The sequence below is a fragment of the Cherax quadricarinatus genome, chromosome 43 (genome assembly GCF_038502225.1).
Source record: "Cherax quadricarinatus isolate ZL_2023a chromosome 43, ASM3850222v1, whole genome shotgun sequence".
Taxonomy (NCBI): Eukaryota; Metazoa; Arthropoda; class Malacostraca; order Decapoda; family Parastacidae; genus Cherax; species Cherax quadricarinatus.
In genome coordinates, this window is record NC_091334.1 from 22912571 (window position 1) to 22932582 (window position 20012).

Genomic DNA, 20012 nt, shown 5'->3' on the forward strand with positions numbered 1-20012 from the left:
TACATCAAAACTGTGAAAAAAATGGGTAAAGCTAACACACACACACACACACACACACACACACACACACACACACACACTAAACACCTAATAATGCCACACCGTTGTTTATTACAAGTCTACTAGCATGCTTGGAGAGCTCAACAAACTCAGAAAGAAGTCGTGAGGAACATTCATGGATGTTCCTACACAAGGTAAAAAATTATTTTTTTCTAGAACTGGAGTATATTGGAAGAGAAATTAATGCTGTTATTGGCACCAGAATGTCAAGGAAAATATAAATTTACTGGAACACCCACAATCTACAAATTTAAAGTTAGAATATAACCCAAGTTACGCCTTGAATCACATTATGATACTTTAAGTAGATCCTACGGTTCTCAAAGTATTTCCCCCATATAGTCTTCGAATACTCCAAGAGTCAAGTCATTGGTGCAGGTGTCATGGTTGTGACAGTGATGGCATCCTTCACCAACCACTGGTGTAGCTGCTAGTGTCATGGTTGTGACAGTGATGGCACCCTCCACAAACCACTGGTGTAGTTGCTAGTGTCATGGTTGTGACAGTGATGGCACCCTCCACAAACCACTGGTGTAGTTGCTAGTGTCATGGTTGTGCCAAAGTGATGGCACCCTCCAACAACCACTGGTGCATCTGCTAGTGTCATGGCTGTAGCACAGAGCGTTAGCTTCTAGCCTCCAATTCGCCTTATTTGCTATGCGACATCACAGCCAAACATGCACTTAAAGTCCAATCTTGGGCACCGTAATTGTAAGAGAGACAAACATCCGTAAACGTTTTAAGTGTCTCAGGGCAAGAGAGCAACACCCTTGTACCACAGGTCGCGCGGAAGCAAAACAAAAGCATCATAATTTAGAGTACAGTGTCGGGGGATTTCTTCTCACTTTGCTTTCTTGATGTCCAATGTAAATGATCTGTAAATTATAGTATGAGTACTCTAGGGAGTTGAATAACAACTTCACACCGTCTACATGCAACTCTGACGCGATACTTAGCGGACGACACTCGAGTGTACGATGAATCAGACTTGTGCAACATCTGGTTATCTTTACTATGGAGACGTTTCGCCCATCGATCGATGTTTCGCCCATCGATCGATGTTTCGCCCATCGATACCCAGATGTTGCACATGCGTCTAATTCACTATCCTGTAGATGCTGTATACCACTGATATGCAACTTGAGTCTGTCACTAACATTGCAATATAACAAAGAAACAAACACAAAATGTCGTCTGACCTCAGACAAGAGCGAGACTTCAGTCAGTCAGTCAGTCAGTCAGTCAGTCAGTCAGTCAGTCAGTCACTACGAAACTCTGCTTTCTACAGTATACTGTATTTTATGTTACTGTGTCGTAGTTAGGCTTTAGGATTAAATTCTGTCGACTGCACGTATATAATTAAAACACTAATTGACTTGTACATCAAGAATACTTTTATGCATAACTTAGAGAGTTTAGTAAACTCTGTGGATATACAGAGGTTTACCTCTCAGTGTATATACTGTACTGCCGTGTTATTCACATTGTTAAAAACCTATCGACTGCACTAAAATGCAAAATAAACTTTGTATTTATACTGATACCCCTCTGTGTGTGTGTATATATATGTGTATATGTATATATATATATATATATATATATATATATATATATATATATATATATATATATATATATATATTTATATAAACACTGCGACTAGCCAAGGAGTCGAATCCATGCTGCTTTGGCCTGCCTCATGGTGATTATTATTATTATTATTATTATACATCAAAACGGTGGTGTGGATGCCTCTGAGCTAATTTCATTCTAGCGCTAAGTACCTACACGAGTGGGATCAATACTGTACAGCGCTGCGCGCCCGCCCCATGGTGAGCGAAAACACACGACGCTCTAGTCCACGGGACCACACAATCCTCATGAATGACGCACAGCACTTAGTTTGGCTGGGTGCGTCATTCTTGAGGATTGTGTGGTCCCGTGGACTAGAGAAATCATGCGTTTTCGCTCACCATGAGGCGGGCCAAAGCAGCATGGGTTCGACTCCTTGGCTAGCCGCAGTGTTGTTATTGATCAATACCACTCGTTCGTGGGTAAAATTATATATATATATATATATATATATATATATATATATATATATATATATATATATATATATATATATAGAGAGAGAGAGAGAGAGAGAGAGAGAGAGAGAGAGAGAGTCGTGCTGTGGACATAGAGACAATGTAAATAATTTCGCCTGTATGCATATTAAGCATTATATATATATATATATATATATATATATATATATATATATATATATATATATATATATATATATATATATATATATATATATATATTACTCATTTTGTTAAACTTTCAACATAAAAACTTAATAACGTAAATAATGTCTATATATATCAGTAATAATAATGACAGAGAGAATAAATAAAAACAGGTACTAAACAAACCCTCGATTATTATATTGTAATTAAGGTTATTAAATGTGTATTGGGTAGTTCCTGTTAAATAGTTAAAAATCTCATTATAATTATAATTAAATCTTTTTCGATAATTACTTAATCTACAAGTCAATAACTGTGTGCCAGGAGTGCTCCTCATTACCGCTGATTGTGATTGTGTTACCGCTGATTGGATGTCCAATCACCACCCTAAACTGGTGCTGTTAGGGGCCGAGTGCTGGTGATTGGTGCTTCCGGCCGCCCTCTTTCTTTACTGCTAAAAGTTTCTCGGTATTTACTATTGCTCTTGTATGTGTGGCTGTGTTTAATGCTGCAGTACGTTGCTGTTCGCTGTTGCTGCGTCGTTCACTGTTACAACTGTCTCTCATTTGCTGTTGCTGCTGTTATTTATCCTTGTATGCAGCTGTTGAGTGTCGTTTATCATGTTAATGTTGTATATTCTTAATTTAAACACAAAAGAATCGATAGGACACTGACGTACGTAAACGCGTTAAAAATAGTTCTAAAGTAAACATTGGAAATTATACAGACACACAAGCCTGGTCCAGCAACTGGCTCCTTGAATTTAACCCCGCCAAATGCAAAGTCATGAAGATCGGGGAAGGGCAAAAAAGACCGCAGACAGAGTATAGTCTAGGTGGCCAAAGACTGCAAACCTCATTCAAGAAAAAAAAGATCTTAAAGTATAATACCGGGCACATCTCCTGAGGCGCACATCAATCAGATAACTGCTGCAGCATACGGGCGTCTGGCAAACCTAATGATAGCGTTCCGATACTTCAGTAAGGAATCGTTCAAGACTCTGTACACCGTTATAAGGCAAGCCCATACTGGGGTATGCAGCACCAGTTTGGAATCCACACCTGGTCAAGCACGTCAAGAAAATAGAGAAAGTGCGAAGGTTTGCAACAAGACTAGTCCCAGAGCTAAGGGGATTGTCCTACGAAGAAAGGTTAAGGGACATCGGTCTGACCACACTGGAGGACAGGAGAGTCAAGGGAGACATGATAACGACATAAAATACTGCGCGGAATAGACAAGGTGAACAAAGACAATATTCCAGAGATGGGACACAGAAAAAAGGGGTAACAACTGGAAGTTGAAAACTCAGATGAGTCAAAGGGATGTTAGGAAGTATTTCTTCAGTCACAGAGTTGTCAGGCAGTAGAACAGCCTATAAAGTGACGTAGTGGAGGCAGGAACCATACACAGTTTTAAGACGAGGTTTGATAAAGCTCATGGAGCAGGGAGAGTGAACCTAGTAGCGACCAGCGAAGATGCGGGGTAAGGAGCTATGAATCGACCCCTGCAAACACAAATTAGTAAGTATAGGGGTAGTCTCCCTCGAAGGTAGGGTGGTAACATGGACCAATAAGAAATTATTCACCATCATTCATACACTGGCTGAACTGCCGGAGATTATAATATATATATATATATATAATGTCGTGCCGAATAGGCAGAACTTGCTATCTTGGCTTAAATAGCAACGCTCATTTTGCCATATAGGACAAGTGAAAATTTGTGTATGCAATAATTTCGCCAAAATCATTCTGAACCTAACGAAAAAAATATATTTCATTGTGTTTGTTTAGTATTAAATTATTGTAAACAAATCTAAAATATATTTAGTTGGGTTAGGCTAAAATAAATTACTCTTGTTATGATAAGGTTAGGTAAGTTTTCTAAGTTCCTTTTGGTGCTAAATTATTAATTTTTACATCAACATTAATGAAAAAAATATATTTTTAAACGTATGAGAGAAAATTTTAGAAAGGACTTAATTTTAAATGTGTTCTTGCTAATTGACCAGTTTTACATATTCGGCACGACATATATATATATATATATATATATATATATATATATATATATATATATATATATATATATATATATATATATATATATATATATATATATATATATATATATATATATATATATATATATATTATATATATATATATATATATATATATATAATATATATATAATATATATATATATATATATAATATATATATAATATATATATATATATATATATATATATATTTCTTTCAACACACCGGCCGTATCCCACCGAGGCGGGGTGGCCCAAAAGGAAAAACGAAAGTTTCTCCTTTTACATTTAGTAATATATACAGGAGAAGAGGTTACTAGCCCCTTGCTCCCGGCATTTTAGTCGCCTCTTACAACACGCATGGCTTACGGAGGAAGAATTCTATTCCACTTCCCCATGGAGATAAGAGGAAATAAACAAGAATAAGAACTAGAAAGAAAATAGAAGAAAACCCAAAGGGGTGTGTATATATGTGCTTGTACATGTATGTGTAGTGTGACCTAAGTGTAAGTAGAAGTAGCAAGACGTACCTGAAATCTTGCATGTTCATGAGACAGAAAAAAGGACACCAGCAATCCTACCATCATGTAAAACAATTACAGGCTTTCGTTTTACACTCACTTGGCAGGACGGTAGTACCTCCCTGGGCGGTTGCTGGCTACCAACCTACTACCTAGGATATATATATATATATATATATATATATACTTTCAACACACCGGCCGTATCCCACCGAGGCGGGGTGGCCCAAAAAGAAAAACGAAAGTTTCACTTTTAAATTTAGTAATATATACAGGAGAAGGGGTTACTAGACCCTTGCTCCCGGCATTTTAGTCGCCTCTTACGACACGCATGGCTTACGGAGGAAGAATTCTGTTCCACTTCCCCATGGAGATAAGAGGAAATAAACAAGAACAAGAACTAGAAAGAAAATAGAAGAATACCCAGAGGGGTGTGTGTATATATGCTTGTACATGTATGTGTAGTGTGACCTAAGTGCAAGTAGAAGTAGCAAGACGTACCTGAAATCTTGCATGTTTATGAGACAGAAAAGGGACACCAGCAATCCTGCCATCATGTAAAACAATTACAGGCTTTCGTTGTACACTCACTTGGCAGGACAGTAGTATCTCCCTGGGCGGTTGCTGTTTACCAACCTACTACCTAGGATATTTATATATATATATATATATATATATATATATATATATATATATATATATATATATATATATATATATATATATAATTATATATAATATATATATGTCGTGCCGAATATGTAAAACTGGTCAGTTAGCAAGAACTCATTTAAAATTAAGTCCTTTCTAAAATTTTCTCTTAAACGTTTAAAGATATATTTTTTTCACTAATGTTAATGTAAAAAAATTTAATTTTGCACCAAAAGAATCATAGAAAACTTACCTAACCTTATTATAACAAGAGCAATTTATTTTAGCCTAACCCAACTAAATATATTTTAGATTTGTTTACAATAATTTAATAGTTAACAAACACAGTGAAATATATTTTTTTCGTTAGGCTCAGAGTGATTTTGGAGAAATTATTTCATACACAAATTTTCGCTTGTCCTGTATGGCAAGATGAGCGTTGCTATTTAAGCCAAGATCGCAAGTTCTGCATATTCGGCACGACATATATATATATATATATTTTTATATATATATATATATATTTATATATATATATATATATATATATATATATATATATATATGTGTGTATATATGTGTATATATATATATATGTGTGTGTGTGTGTGTGTGTGTGTGTGTGTGTGTGTGTGTGTGTGTGTGTGTAACATATTTCAAACGTGATAACACCACGAAAAATCTATTATTTTACAAGACGTGTTGGCTGCGATACGCAGGTGCAATATTAATAGTACCAATGGTATCATTGATGGTGGCAGCGATACCATTTATGGCAGGATTGATGACGCCAGTGATGGCAGCATTGATCACGCTAGTGATGTCATCAGCGATGATGATACCAGCAAAACCAGTCATTAATGCCATGATAACAGCAGAGGAGCAACGCGACAGTCTCAAAAAACGGAAACTGCTGGCTGATATACAAGCTCAGTTTGTGATGATACTTGACCTGGGGATCACCAGCCTCACACACACACACACACACACACACACACACACACACACACACACACACACACACACACACACACACACACACACACACACACACACACACACACAGAGTCCATGGGTCACCCAGTGGTGCAGAGAAGCAAAAGCTAAAAATGCTAGAGAATGGAAAGTATGCAGAAGGCAAAGAACGACGGAGAACAGCGAAGCAAGCAGAGGCGCCAGAAATGAATAGGCGTGAGTAGGCAGAGAAGCTCAAAGACAATCTGAGAATGTTATAACATCAAAAGCTAAAACCGACTCAAAGTTGCTATACAGCCACTTCAAGAGGAAGACAGTAGTCAAGAACCGGGTAATAAGGCTGAAGAAATAAGGAGTGCAGCTCACAAGGATTGACCAGGAAGTCACTATAGTGGATTAATGAATACTTAACAGGAAGGAAACAACGAGCCTGAGAGGATGTGTCGAAATGGGAGCACGTGATGAGTGGGGTACCACCAGGATTAGTACTGAAACCTGTAATATTTATGTGAACGACACAGCGGAAGAGACAAGCAGGTGTGGCCCTGTTCGTGGGTGATTTGAAACGAATGAGGAGAATACAGAGAGGCGAGGACCACGAAAGACTACAACTTGATCTAGTAAGGCAGTAGGTCTAACAAGTGGCTGCTAGAATTTAACCCAAACAAATGCAAAGTTATGAAGATTGGGGATGGCAAAGATTGGAAATAAAGAACTTGTATTTGTGGTCACAGTGGTGCCTATGCTAACCTTCCTATGGTGTATAAATATACCTAGTTGGATGAACCTTATTGTAGCCAGCTGGCCCAGTGGCTAACGCGTCGGTCTGGAGTTTTATGACTCTCTGATCGCGGGTTCTATCCCCGCCCGTGGTATAGTTTGTTTGCAATCGTGTCATTACGATTTCGTGAATCATTGGAAATATAGCACAGGCAAGGGGATGATGCAAAGACTTCTCAAACCTCACTCAAGGAGGACCTCGGGATGAACACTGCACCTAGCATATCACCCGAGGTGCACAACTGAAGAACTAGTAATAATGGAAGAATTTCCGACGCTGTGTTAAGTAAAAGGACACACATGCAACAAATGTGACATTAATTGCACATGTGTCTTTTCACCAAACAAATGAATAACTGCTGCAACAAATGTGCGTCTGGCAAATATAAGATCAGCCTTCAAGAAGCTAAACAGGGAGCTAGTTACGACACTATATACGACACATGTCAGGTCTATATTGGAGTATGCAGCACCAGTGTGGAATCAACCCTTGATGAAGCATGTCAAAAAAGTGGACAAAGTGCAGAGGTTGGTAGAGGCAGGATCTATACATAACTCTAAGAAGAGGTACGGCAAGGTTCTCAGAAGCAGGAGGGCGAGAACCCGGTAGCGGCTAGCAATGAGACGGGGCCAGGAGCTGAGAATGGACTCCTGCAGCCATATATATGTGAGTATATATTGGTAAGAGCGCGCGCGCACACACACACACACACACACACACACACACACACACACACACACACACACACACACACACACACACACACACACACACACACACACACAGGCATAATAGTAGCATATTTCTGGTCGAGTGCTATACAGTAGGAAGCAACAAGCACTGTTCTTTTCCTGTGCTATTTACATGCCCACAACCACTGTGATTACTTTCTCTCCGCCAGTGGTTAAGTTCTTCACACTTGTATTATGTCACCTTCAGTGCTCTCTTGAGCACCTTGATGACCTCTACGGCAGTATTCACCTAATTGTGGCTGCAAGGGTCGAGTCATAGCTCCTGGCCATGTAGTGTGTGTGTGTGTAATAACCTGTTTGTATCTACAAGATACAATCAATATAAACAATAACTATCTTCAGATGTTTAAAACATCCCTGGGTTTAATAAATCATTTACCACAACTACCAATTCCTCTCATAAACCATTCTCTTGCTCAACCACTTTCTCTGCCGAGATAAAAAAAAATATTTTTATCCCTTCGGCTCTAGTTTTTACCCAGTTTGTAACTGTGGCTTCTTGTTATCCATTTTGCTAGTACAAAGAATTCTCTTTCTCCCTCCTCTCTCTCTCTCTCTCTCTCTCTCTACTCATCTTTTATAAAACCGATATTGGTTGACTGTCTCCTTTGTCCCTTCTATCAATCCCTGTGTTTTCAACTTCCTTCGTAAGGTCAAACAAAGGGCATATTTATTAAAAAAAAAGTCTCGATCCTGAGACCCTGATTAACGTCCCAGAACCAAAATGTCTTCCAATAAATAGGTCCTAGTGTTTACTCACGCGTCTTGATGAATTTACACTTAGTTGGGGTCACTTGTCACGGCCCTTTTGTTATCCATTTCTAGTCCTACTTTGGACCTATTCTAATTTATCATTTTTGTTATACGTCTGGTCACCAGGCAACCGCAGCACATTTCGGTATATTCTAATGAATGCTTTGAACAACCTTTCCAAAACAATCTACTGCAGCCATATATTTGAAGATTGTTTTGTAATTCCCCGGGAAGTGTTTCTCACAATTTGGCTCAAATAATTTTCTCGTAATATTTTTTTTCAAATAATAGCTTTTGGGCCCCTCTGTCTTTCTGCCTGACACTCCTAATATATTTTTGCCGTGGTCTCAATTCTTCATGTGGCTTGATTTCGCTTCCGTTCATTTTCATTACATGGAATTTAATAGATAAATGCCGTCATCAATCACACCCTTTATTTTACTTACGACATTCTCTATATTTTTTTTCTTTCTGGACCGTTTCGTTTTATTTCTCTCATAACTCGAAGCCTCATCCGATCGGCTTCAAATTTCCAGTGTTAGTGTACGGTAACTAGGGCTAAATTTCTGGAACAATTGGCATTCGTGGGCTTCAACATCTTAAAAAAACTCATTCCATAAAACTAGAAAAACAAATTAATCACGTCATGTCAGGCATGAACGGTGTCTTTGTGAACCCAGACAATGTTAAGATCTGTACGCATACCGATATGATCTACCCAACTATGGGTCATTCCTGAAAATAACAAAAAATGCAAATGTTGTATATATACACCGAGAGGTGTACGAGAGGTAACTAATCCCAATTTTAGATATCAAAACATTCTTGGCTGGTTGTTAACCGGTGACATTCAGCCTTAATAACCCTCGCTTAGTTGATAGGCTTCGAACCCCATTAACCAACCAATAGGCTTCGAATCCCATTAACCAACCTATAGGCTTCCAACCCCATTAACCAACCAATAGGCTTCGAACCCCATTAACCAACCAATAGGCTTCGAACCCCATTAACCAACCAATAGGCTTCGAACCCCATTAACCAACCAATCTTTATAACGCAAATGTATATTCTTGATATAAATCAAATCTTCCAGTGAGCCACTGATAATACAGTGTTCAGTGAGGACAAATTTCAGTTACTTGACTACGGAAGAATGGAAGAAATAAAAACAAGATCGGAGTATAAGGCAAACTCTAACCACTCAATAGAACCTAAGACAGATGTGAGAGACATAGGAGTAATAATATCAGATGTCACGTTGAAAAAGCACAACAAAGTTATCATCGCAATTACGAGTAAAATGATAGGTTGGAAAACCAACCTATCATGACGTATACTCTTGGAAAACCAACCTATCGTGACGTATACTCTTGGAAAACCAACCTATCATGACGTATACTCTTGGAAAACCAACCTATCATGACGTATACTCTTGGAAAACCAACCTATCATGACGTATACTCTTGGAAAACCAACCTATCATGACATATACTCTTCAGGTCACTCATTCTCTTTAGGCTGAAATATTGTTGTATACTAACGGCCCCTTAAAGGTAAGAGAAATTACGGACTTGAAAATATGTACAGAGAACTTTCACTGCTTGTATAAACTCGGTCAATCAACTAATTCACTAGGAGCTCTGAAGTCCTCAGAACTGTACTCCTTGGAACGTAGGCGTAAATGATACATCATAATCTACACCTGGGAGATATTGGAGGGACTGATTCCAAACCTTCATATTGAAATCGCTATGTATAATAACCAAAAAGATTTAGCAGACGGCGCAAGATACCTCCAATGAAAAGCAGGGAAACGATAGAGAACTCAATAAGTGTGAAGGGACCACAACTCAATATCCTCTTTCACTGCATGAGGGGGATTACCCACAGACTCTAGCCGTCTTCCAGAGGGAACTCGCCATATTCCTCAAAAACAGTTCCTGATCAGCAGGGGTGTGGTGCATACACTTGCTTACAGGCTGTAGGACTAACAGTATGATCGATCAGGCTAGCAACCAGAAAGCCTGGTCAGACATCAGGCCGCAGGTGACCTCCGGAAGCGACTACAGGTAACAAGAGGGGAGGAGGGTTGCATTATAACGTCTTAGAATTATCTAAGCTCACCTCTCCTCTGCCTTTGTTTCTTAGCGTCAACTTCCTATTATTTTGTGTTCTCTGTCAGTAACGGATAATTGCACACTCAGGTGCGGCATTACATCATTTTTATTTGGTAACGCTTCATCATAGTGCAAGACTGACGTTAAGTGCTTGTGTTGAGGTGACGCTTCTGAGGGAGACAATATCGTACACCCACCATCATCCCCGGGAGAATACATCGTACACCCACCATCCTCCCCGGGAGAATACATCGTACACCCGCCATCATCCCCGGGTGAATACATCGCACACCTGCCATCATCCCCGGGAGAATACATCGTACACCCGCCATCATCCCCGGGTGAATACATCGTACACCCGCCATCATCCCCGGGTGAATACATCGTACACCCGCCATCATCCCCGGGTGAATAATCGTACACCCGCCATCATCCCCGGGTGAATACATCGTACACCCGCCATCATCCCCGGGTGAATACATCGTACACCCGCCATCATCCCCGGGAGAATACATCGTACACCCGCCATCATCCCCGGGTGAATACATCGTACACCCGCCATCATCCCCGGGAGAATACATCGTACACCCGCCATCATCCCCGGGAGAATATATCGTACACCCGCCATCATCCCCGGGAGAATACATCGTACACCTTCCATCATCCCCGGGAGAATATATCGTACACCCGCCATCATCCCCGGGAGAATACATCGTACACCTTCCATCATCCCCGGGAGAATATATCGTACACCCGCCATCATCCCCGGGAGAATACATCGTACACCCGCCATCATCCCCGGGAGAATACATCGTACACCCGCCATCATCCCCGGGTGAATACATCGTACACCCGCCATCATCCCCGGGAGAATACATCGTACACCCGCCATCATCCCCGGGAGAATATATCGTACACCCGCCATCATCCCCGGGAGAATACATCGTACACCTTCCATCATCCCCGGGAGAATATATCGTACACCCGCCATCATCCCCGGGAGAATACATCGTACACCCGCCATCATCCCCGGGAGAATATATCGTACACCCGCCATCATCCCCGGGTGAATACATCGTACATCCGCCATCATACCCGGGAGAATACATCGTACACCCGCCATCATCCCCGGGTGAATATATCATACACCCGTCACCATCACCAGGAGATTATATCATACACCGGTCACCATCACCAGGAGAATATATCGTACACCCGTCACCATCACAGGAAAATATGTCGTACACTAGCCACCATGAGATCATATCATACATCCGCCACTATCTCCAGGAGAATATATCATACACCGGCCACCATCCCCAGGAGAATATATCATACACCGGCCACCATCCCCAGGAGAATATATCGTACACCCGCCACCATCTTAAGTGTTAAACAGCCTAACCTTATTTTACATTAATTTCAAGATTTTCAGCGTCAATTTTTTAACGTTTTCTATAGCTACACATATTTATGTTTTAGGTTAGGTTAGGTAAGGTTATGTTACATTAATCTAGAGAAAAAATAAAAAAAAATGTGCATCTAATGCAGAGATTGAAATTATACCAGTAAAAAAATGTCTAACACGTCTGGCACGGAGGTATGCAAGTCAGTCCCGTAAAGAAATGAACGATGGACAATTTAACTAGAAATAAACGCTCTACCTGGTCTTGGCAACACATTGTTACATTCGTGCAGATTTAAACGTTTCTTGGTTAATTAAGTTCAGACACATCCCTGCCAAATTAGGACAATTGATGACAAGTGTGAGGTTGAGATGCTGGTACTATCACTCATTAACGAGACGTTTCGCTCACCATGGGCTTCATCGATCCAATTCACGGAACAAGAAATACAAGAGTGGGTTGTGTCAGGTGGTAAGTGGGTTGTGGGTTGCCATCACCTAAATTTACCCCGCCCACGGCAACACCTGTCTCCATATACTCTGTTTCCTGGTTTCTGTATTGGAGTGATATAACCCACGGTGAGCGAAACGTCTCTTCAATACACTATAAGTGTACGTTTCTCCCTCTCATATTTGTCATTATTGTATCACTTGGCAGAGAGGTGCAACAACGCCACCGGAAAAAGTTAATTTTTTCACTAACAAGCAAATTCTACTCTTTTTTTTTTTATTCTCGGTTAAGTTTGGTTAGGTTAACGTAATCACATTTGCGCATACGTCTGGCAGGGTGCGCGATATTGTTTTGGCGCCGGACCGGCTGGAGAACATATCGCACAGCAGGCAGCGTTCCCTTGCAGTGTTACCAAAGGTGGCGAAAGCCTGGCAGGAAGTAATTTGCGATCTGAGCACAAAATAATTTGAAATTGTGTGAACTCTGTATGTAGATTACCAGTGAGAGTATAACATACAACCCAGAGTGAGGTAGGGGAGTGACCCGGTCACACCTGTAACACCAGGTCTTGTATGTCACACCTGAAACACCTGGTCTTGTATGTCACACCTGTAACACCAGGTCTCGTATGTCACACCTGCAACACCTGGTCTTGTATGTCACACCTGCAACACCTGGTCTTGTATGTCACACCTGCAACACCTGGTCTTGTATGTCACACCTGCAACACCTGGTCTTGTATGTCACACCTGCAACACCTGGTCTTGTATGTCACACCTGCAACACCTGGTCTTGTATGTCACACCTGCAACATCTGGTCTTGTATGTCACACCTGCAATACCTGGTCTTGTATGTCACACCTGCGACACCAGGTCTTGTATGTCACACCTGCGACACCAGGTCTTGTATGTCACACCTGCGACACCAGGTCTTGTATGTCACACCTGCGACACCAGGTCTTGTATGTCACACCTGAAACACCTGGTCTTGTATGTCACACCTGCGACACCAGGTCTTGTATGTCACACCTGCGACACCAGGTCTTGTATGTCACACCTGCGACACCAGGTCTTGTATGTCACACCTGCAACACCTGGTCTTGTATGTCACACCTGCAACACCTGGTCTTGTATGTCACACCTGCAACACCTGGTCTTGTATGTCACACCTGCAACACCTGGTCTTGTATGTCACACCTGCAACACCTGGTCTTGTATGTCACACCTGCAACACCTGGTCTTGTATGTCACACCTGTAACACCAGGTCTTGTATGTCACACCTGCAACACCTGGTCTTGTATGTCACACCTGCAACACCAGGTCTTGTATGTCACACCTGCAACACCTGGTCTTGTATGTCACACCTGTAACACCAGGTCTTGTATGTCACACCTGTAACACCTGGTCTTGTATGTCACACCTGTAACACCAGGTCTTGTATGTCACACCTGTAACACCAGGTCTTGTATGTCACACCTGCAACACCTGGTCACGTATGTCACACCTGCAACACCTGGTTACGTATGTCACACCTGTAACACCTGGTCTTGTATGTCACACCTGCAACACCTGGTCACGTATGTCACACCTGTAACACCTGGTCTTGTATGTCACACCTGCAACACCTGGTCACGTACGTCACACCTGTAACACCTGGTCTTGTATGTCACACCTGCAACACCTGGTCACGTATGTCACACCTGTAACACCTGGTCTTGTATGTCACACCTGCAACACCAGGTCTTGTATGTCACACCTGCAACACATAGTCTTGTATGTCACACCTGCAACACCTGGTCACGTATGTCACACCTGTAACACCTGGTCCTGTATGTCACACCTGCAACACCTGGTCACGTATGTCACACCTGTAACACCTGGTCTTGTATGTCACACCTGCAACACCTGGTCACGTATGTCACACCTGTAACACCTGGTCTTGTATGTCACACCTGCAACACCTGGTCACGTATGTCACACCTGTAACACCTGGTCTTGTATGTCACACCTGCAACACCAGGTCTTGTATGTCACACCTGCGACACCAGGTCTTGTATGTCACACCTGCGACACCAGGTCTTGTATGTCACACCTGAAACACCTGGTCTTGTATGTCACACCTGCGACACCAGGTCTTGTATGTCACACCTGCGACACCAGGTCTTGTATGTCACACCTGCAACACCTGGTCTTGTATGTCACACCTGCAACACCTGGTCTTGTATGTCACACCTGCAACACCTGGTCTTGTATGTCACACCTGCAACACCTGGTCTTGTATGTCACACCTGCAACACCAGGTCTTGTATGTCACACCTGCAACACCTGGTCTTGTATGTCACACCTGCAACACCTGGTCTTGTATGTCACACCTGCAACACCTGGTCACGTATGTCACACCTGTAACACCTGGTCTTGTATGTCACACCTGCAACACCTGGTCACGTATGTCACACCTGTAACACCTGGTCTTGTATGTCACACCTGCAACACCAGGTCTTGTATGTCACACCTGCAACACCTGGTCTTGTATGTCACACCTGCAACACCTGGTCTTGTATGTCACACCTGCAACACCTGGTCACGTATGTCACACCTGTAACACCTGGTCTTGTATGTCACACCTGGTCTCGTATGTCACACCTGCAACACCAGGTCTTGTATGTCACACCTGCAACACCTGGTCACGTATGTCACACCTTGTCTTGTATGTCACACCTGGTCTCGTATGTCACACCTGCAACACCAGGTCTTGTATGTCACACCTGCAACACCTGGTCACGTATGTCACACCTGGTCTTGTATGTCACACCTGGTCTCGTATGTCACACCTGCAACACCAGGTCTTGTATGTCACACCTGCAACACCTGGTCACGTATGTCACACCTGGTCTTGTATGTCACACCTGGTCTCGTATGTCACACCTGCAACACCAGGTCTTGTATGTCACACCTGCAACACCTGGTCACGTATGTCACACCTGGTCTTGTATGTCACACCTGGTCTCGTATGTCACACCTGCAACACCAGGTCTTGTATGTCACACCTGTAACACCTGGTCTCGTATGCAACACCTGATCATACTGAGTCATTGAAAGTCATCTGGGTTTTAAAAAAGCGACTTGTATTAAGAGTTTTATGGAAAAGTATATCTTTTTATCATCATTTTCTTCAGTTTGTCCACCAGTTCAATCATTCTCACTAGCTTTTGTTTGTGCAGTCTGGTGTTGACGGTACAATGATTTCTCGTATTGAAAAGTGTTCAAACGTCTTGTCTTTGTTTTATACGCCTCCGCATTTAGACTCATCAATGTCTTTATATAACACCGAGAGCTTGGCATACATCGCCCACGTTATTTGTTTTGTGTTCGTACATCGCCCACGTTATTTGTTTTGTGTTCTTGTGTTCGTGGTGAAAAGCTTGGCGTGTTGTAGGCTTCAGTTTTCTTATCGCATGCGAACAATGGTGTGTACACAATGATTTTCGTTTATCCTTAGACTTGGACGTCAATATGAATCCCTTCATGCATTAAGTTGTATGATACTGTGGCCAGTTTTTCCTGGCTTGTTATTTATGATCTAGTAAGCGTCTTACCTTCTTATTACCACTTAATGCGAGTGTGTGTGTGTGTGTGTGTGTGTGTGTGTGTGTGTGTGTGTGTGTGTGTGTGTGTGTGTTAGGGCGCTTGATCGATACAGAGTGGAGAAAGAAATAAGGGGAATTCAGAAACAGGATAATAAATTACAATGAGGAGGACAATGATGACATTATTAATTTTCTGCTGGAAGTGCAGTGAGAAGTGCAGTGAGGGAGGGAACTAGATGGAAAATGTGTGCAAGACGAGATGGAGGTAATAAAGCCAAAGTGCAAAGAGATCGAGGAAGGATTCGTGGCAGGCATGACGAAAAGAAACGAGAGGGAGAGGGAGAGAGGGAGAGAGAGAGAGAGGGAGAGAGGGAGAGAGAGAGAGAGAGAGAGAGAGAGAGAGAGAGAGAGAGAGAGAGAGAGAGAGAGAGAGAGAGAGAGAGAGAGAGAGAGAGAGAGAGAGACCATGGTTCAGTCAGGAATGCTGTGCATCCATGGGTAAAGTACAGAAAAAAGTTTTGGAAGAGAGATAAAGTAAATCAAGATATACTTCAAACAGGGAATCGAACAGAACTAGAAGCGAATGTACAAAGATAAGAAGGAAAGACGCAAGACAGTTTGGAAATGAAAGAACAAGTGATAAGGCTGAATAAGGGAGGGAGAAAGATAGGAAACTGATGAAGAATGACAGAAACTTACAAGGAGCTTTGAAAAAGATTTAAAATTGTCTTCACAGGCTGGAGCTTCCTTAAGGCAGTGTAGTGAGAACAACCTGGTACTAGAAACCAATAGCACAACAAAAGGAGAGGTAAGACTAATAAAGGAGCTTGACTAGAACAACCTGGTACTAGAAACCATTAGCACAACAAAAGGAGAGGTAAGACTAATAAAGGAGCTTGACTAGAACAACCTGGTACTAGAAACCATTAGCACAACAAAAGGAGAGGTAAGACTAATAAAGGAGCTTGACTAAACAAGAGTAGAGGGATGAGATGACACAACGCAATGGGTACCGATATTAGAACTGTGTGGCCGCACAGTAAAGGAATTCAACCAGTCTTTCCAAGCAAGGCAGCTGCCTGAAAATTGAAAATAATAATAGAAACATACGTCTCCGTGGGTTCTGAGAGAAGGAGCAGAAGCACATGCGAGCCACTAGCCACTAACAAGTCAGTTGACAACGCAACTGCCAGAGGTGTAGAAGACAACAAATGTAGTCCCACTTAAGGAAGGGGGCTGATAGAGACCAGTGTCACTAATGAGCATAGTATGAAACGTTGTGGAGAAGATAATCAGGAGAAGATTGATGAACCGCCTGGAAAAGAGTAGGTTTATGAGTGACATCCAGCATATCTTTAAAGATAGTAAATCCTCTCTTAAAAATCTACTGGAGTTCTACAAGGTAACTGAAATGAGGAAGGAGAGAGAGGCATGAGTAGACTGCATACTCCTGGACTGTAAAAAACTTTCGACACAGTCTCGCACAAGATGTTCGGACGAACGCTAAAGGAGAAGTCAAGAATCACAGGAAAGGCACCGCAATGGATCAAGGAATACTTAACAGGAAGGAAACAAGGAGTGATTGCCCGAGAATACGTGTTGGACTGGGCTCGTGTGGTGGGTGGCGTTCCACAAGGATCAGCACTAGGGACGGCACTGTTTCTTGTATACGTGGATGACATGACAAGGAATAGCGTCCGAGGTATCCTTGGTCGTATAATAGCGTCCGAGGTATCCCTGGTCGTATAATAGCGTCCGAGGTATCCCTGGTCGTATAATAGCGTCCGAGGTATCCCTGGTCGTATAATAGCGTCCGAGGTATCCCTGGTCGTATAATAGCGTCCGAGGTATCCCTGGTCGTATAATAGCGTCCGAGGTATCCCTGGTCGTATAATAGCGTCCGAGGTATACCTGGTCGTATAATAGCGTCCGAGGTATCCCTGGTCGTATAATAGCGTCCGAGGTATCCCTGGTCGTATAATAGCGTCCGAGGTATCCCTGGTCGTATAATAGCGTCCGAGGTATCCCTGGTCGTATAATAGCGTCCGAGGTATCCCTGGTCGTATAATAGCGTCCGAGGTATCCCTGGTCGTATAATAGCGTCCGAGGTATCCCTGGTCGTATAATAGCGTCCGAGGTATCCCTGGTCGTATAATAGCGTCCGAGGTATCCCTGGTCGTATAATAGCGTCCGAAGTATCCCTGGTCGTATAATAGCGTCCGAGGTATACCTGGTCGTATAATAGCGTCCGAGGTATCCCTGGTCGTATAATAGCGTCCGAGGTATCCCTGGTCGTATAATAGCGTCCGAGGTATCCCTGCTCATAAATGATGTGAAAATAATGAAAAAAATACAAACATGTGAGGACCAGGAAAGACTTCACACAGACCTGGACAGGCTGCAGGTCGGGTCTAGTGCAAAGTTTTGAAGAATGGGGATAGGTAAAGACCACAGACGGAATACAGACTTGGGGGGGGAGGAGAAAGGCTGCAAATCTTGCTCAAAGATGACCTCAGGGTGAGCAGTGTACCGAGCAACAAGTCAACCAAATAACTGCTGCAGCAAATGTGTTTTTAGGAACCTAAGGAAGGAGTCGTTAACAACACTGTCTGCGGTATATGCCAGGCCCGTATTGGAGTATGCAGCACCACTATGGAACCCACTCATGATCAAGCATGTCAAGAAACTGAAGGTTTGCAGAGGTTTACAACAAGACTAGCCCCGGAGCTAAGGGGTATGTCCTATGAGGAGAGACTAAGGGACATCAACCTGATGACACTGGAGGACAGGAGGGATAGGGGAGACACGATAACGACATATAAAATGAGAGAAATTGACAAGTTGGATAGGAACAGAATGTTTCAGAGATGGGACACTGCTACAAGGAGTCACAACTGGAAGTTGAAAACTCAGACGAGTCACAGGGATGTTAGGAAGTATTTCTTCAGTCAGAGTTGTTAGGAAGTGGAACAGTCTGGAGTGTAATATAGTGGAGGCAGGATCCATAAATCGCTTTAAGAAAAACGATAAAGTTTTTGGAGCAGGGAGAGAGTGGTCCTGGTAGCGACCAGCAAAGACCCGGGGCCAGTTGTGAGTCGACCCCTGCAACCACAAATAGGAGAGTACAAATAGGCGAGTACACACAAGGGTTATGAATCGACCCCTGCAACCACATATACGTTAGTACACACATACACTTGCGAATTTCATAAGTGGAGCAAATCGCGTTACTAGATAATGGAGACCAATTTACCTCACTTTCCGTAGAACACAAAAGATATCTTGACTTGTTATTACAGCGTGATGAAGCGTGTGACTGTTACTAATGCTGTGTGTTACTGTGTAGTGTTGTAGTGTTACTGTTTTGTGTAGTGTTACTATGTTTTGTAGTTATTGTTACTCTGTGTGTGTGTGTGTGTGTGTGTGTGTGTGTGTGTGTGTGTGTGTGTGTGTGCTCACCTAGTTGTACTCACCTAGTTGAGGTTGCAGGGGTAGAGTCCAAGCTCCTGGCCCCGCCTCTTCACTGGTCGCTACTAGGTCACTCTCCCTGAACCGTGAGCTTTACCATACCTGTGTGTGTGTGTGTGTGTGTGTGTGTGTGTGTGTGTGTGTGTGTGTGTGTGTGTGTGTGTGTGTGCTTGTTCTGTGTTGCGCACTCTTACTGTTGTTGTTTGTGT

At 42.3% G+C, this 20012-nt stretch overlaps 1 protein-coding gene across 2 annotated transcripts in view; it reads left to right on the top strand.

Annotated features, from left to right (window-relative positions):
- LOC128694296 (uncharacterized) overlaps window positions 1–20012 on the top strand; it is a 51806-nt gene that overhangs the window by 18295 nt on the left and 13499 nt on the right. The gene's annotated exons all lie outside the window — the stretch shown is intronic.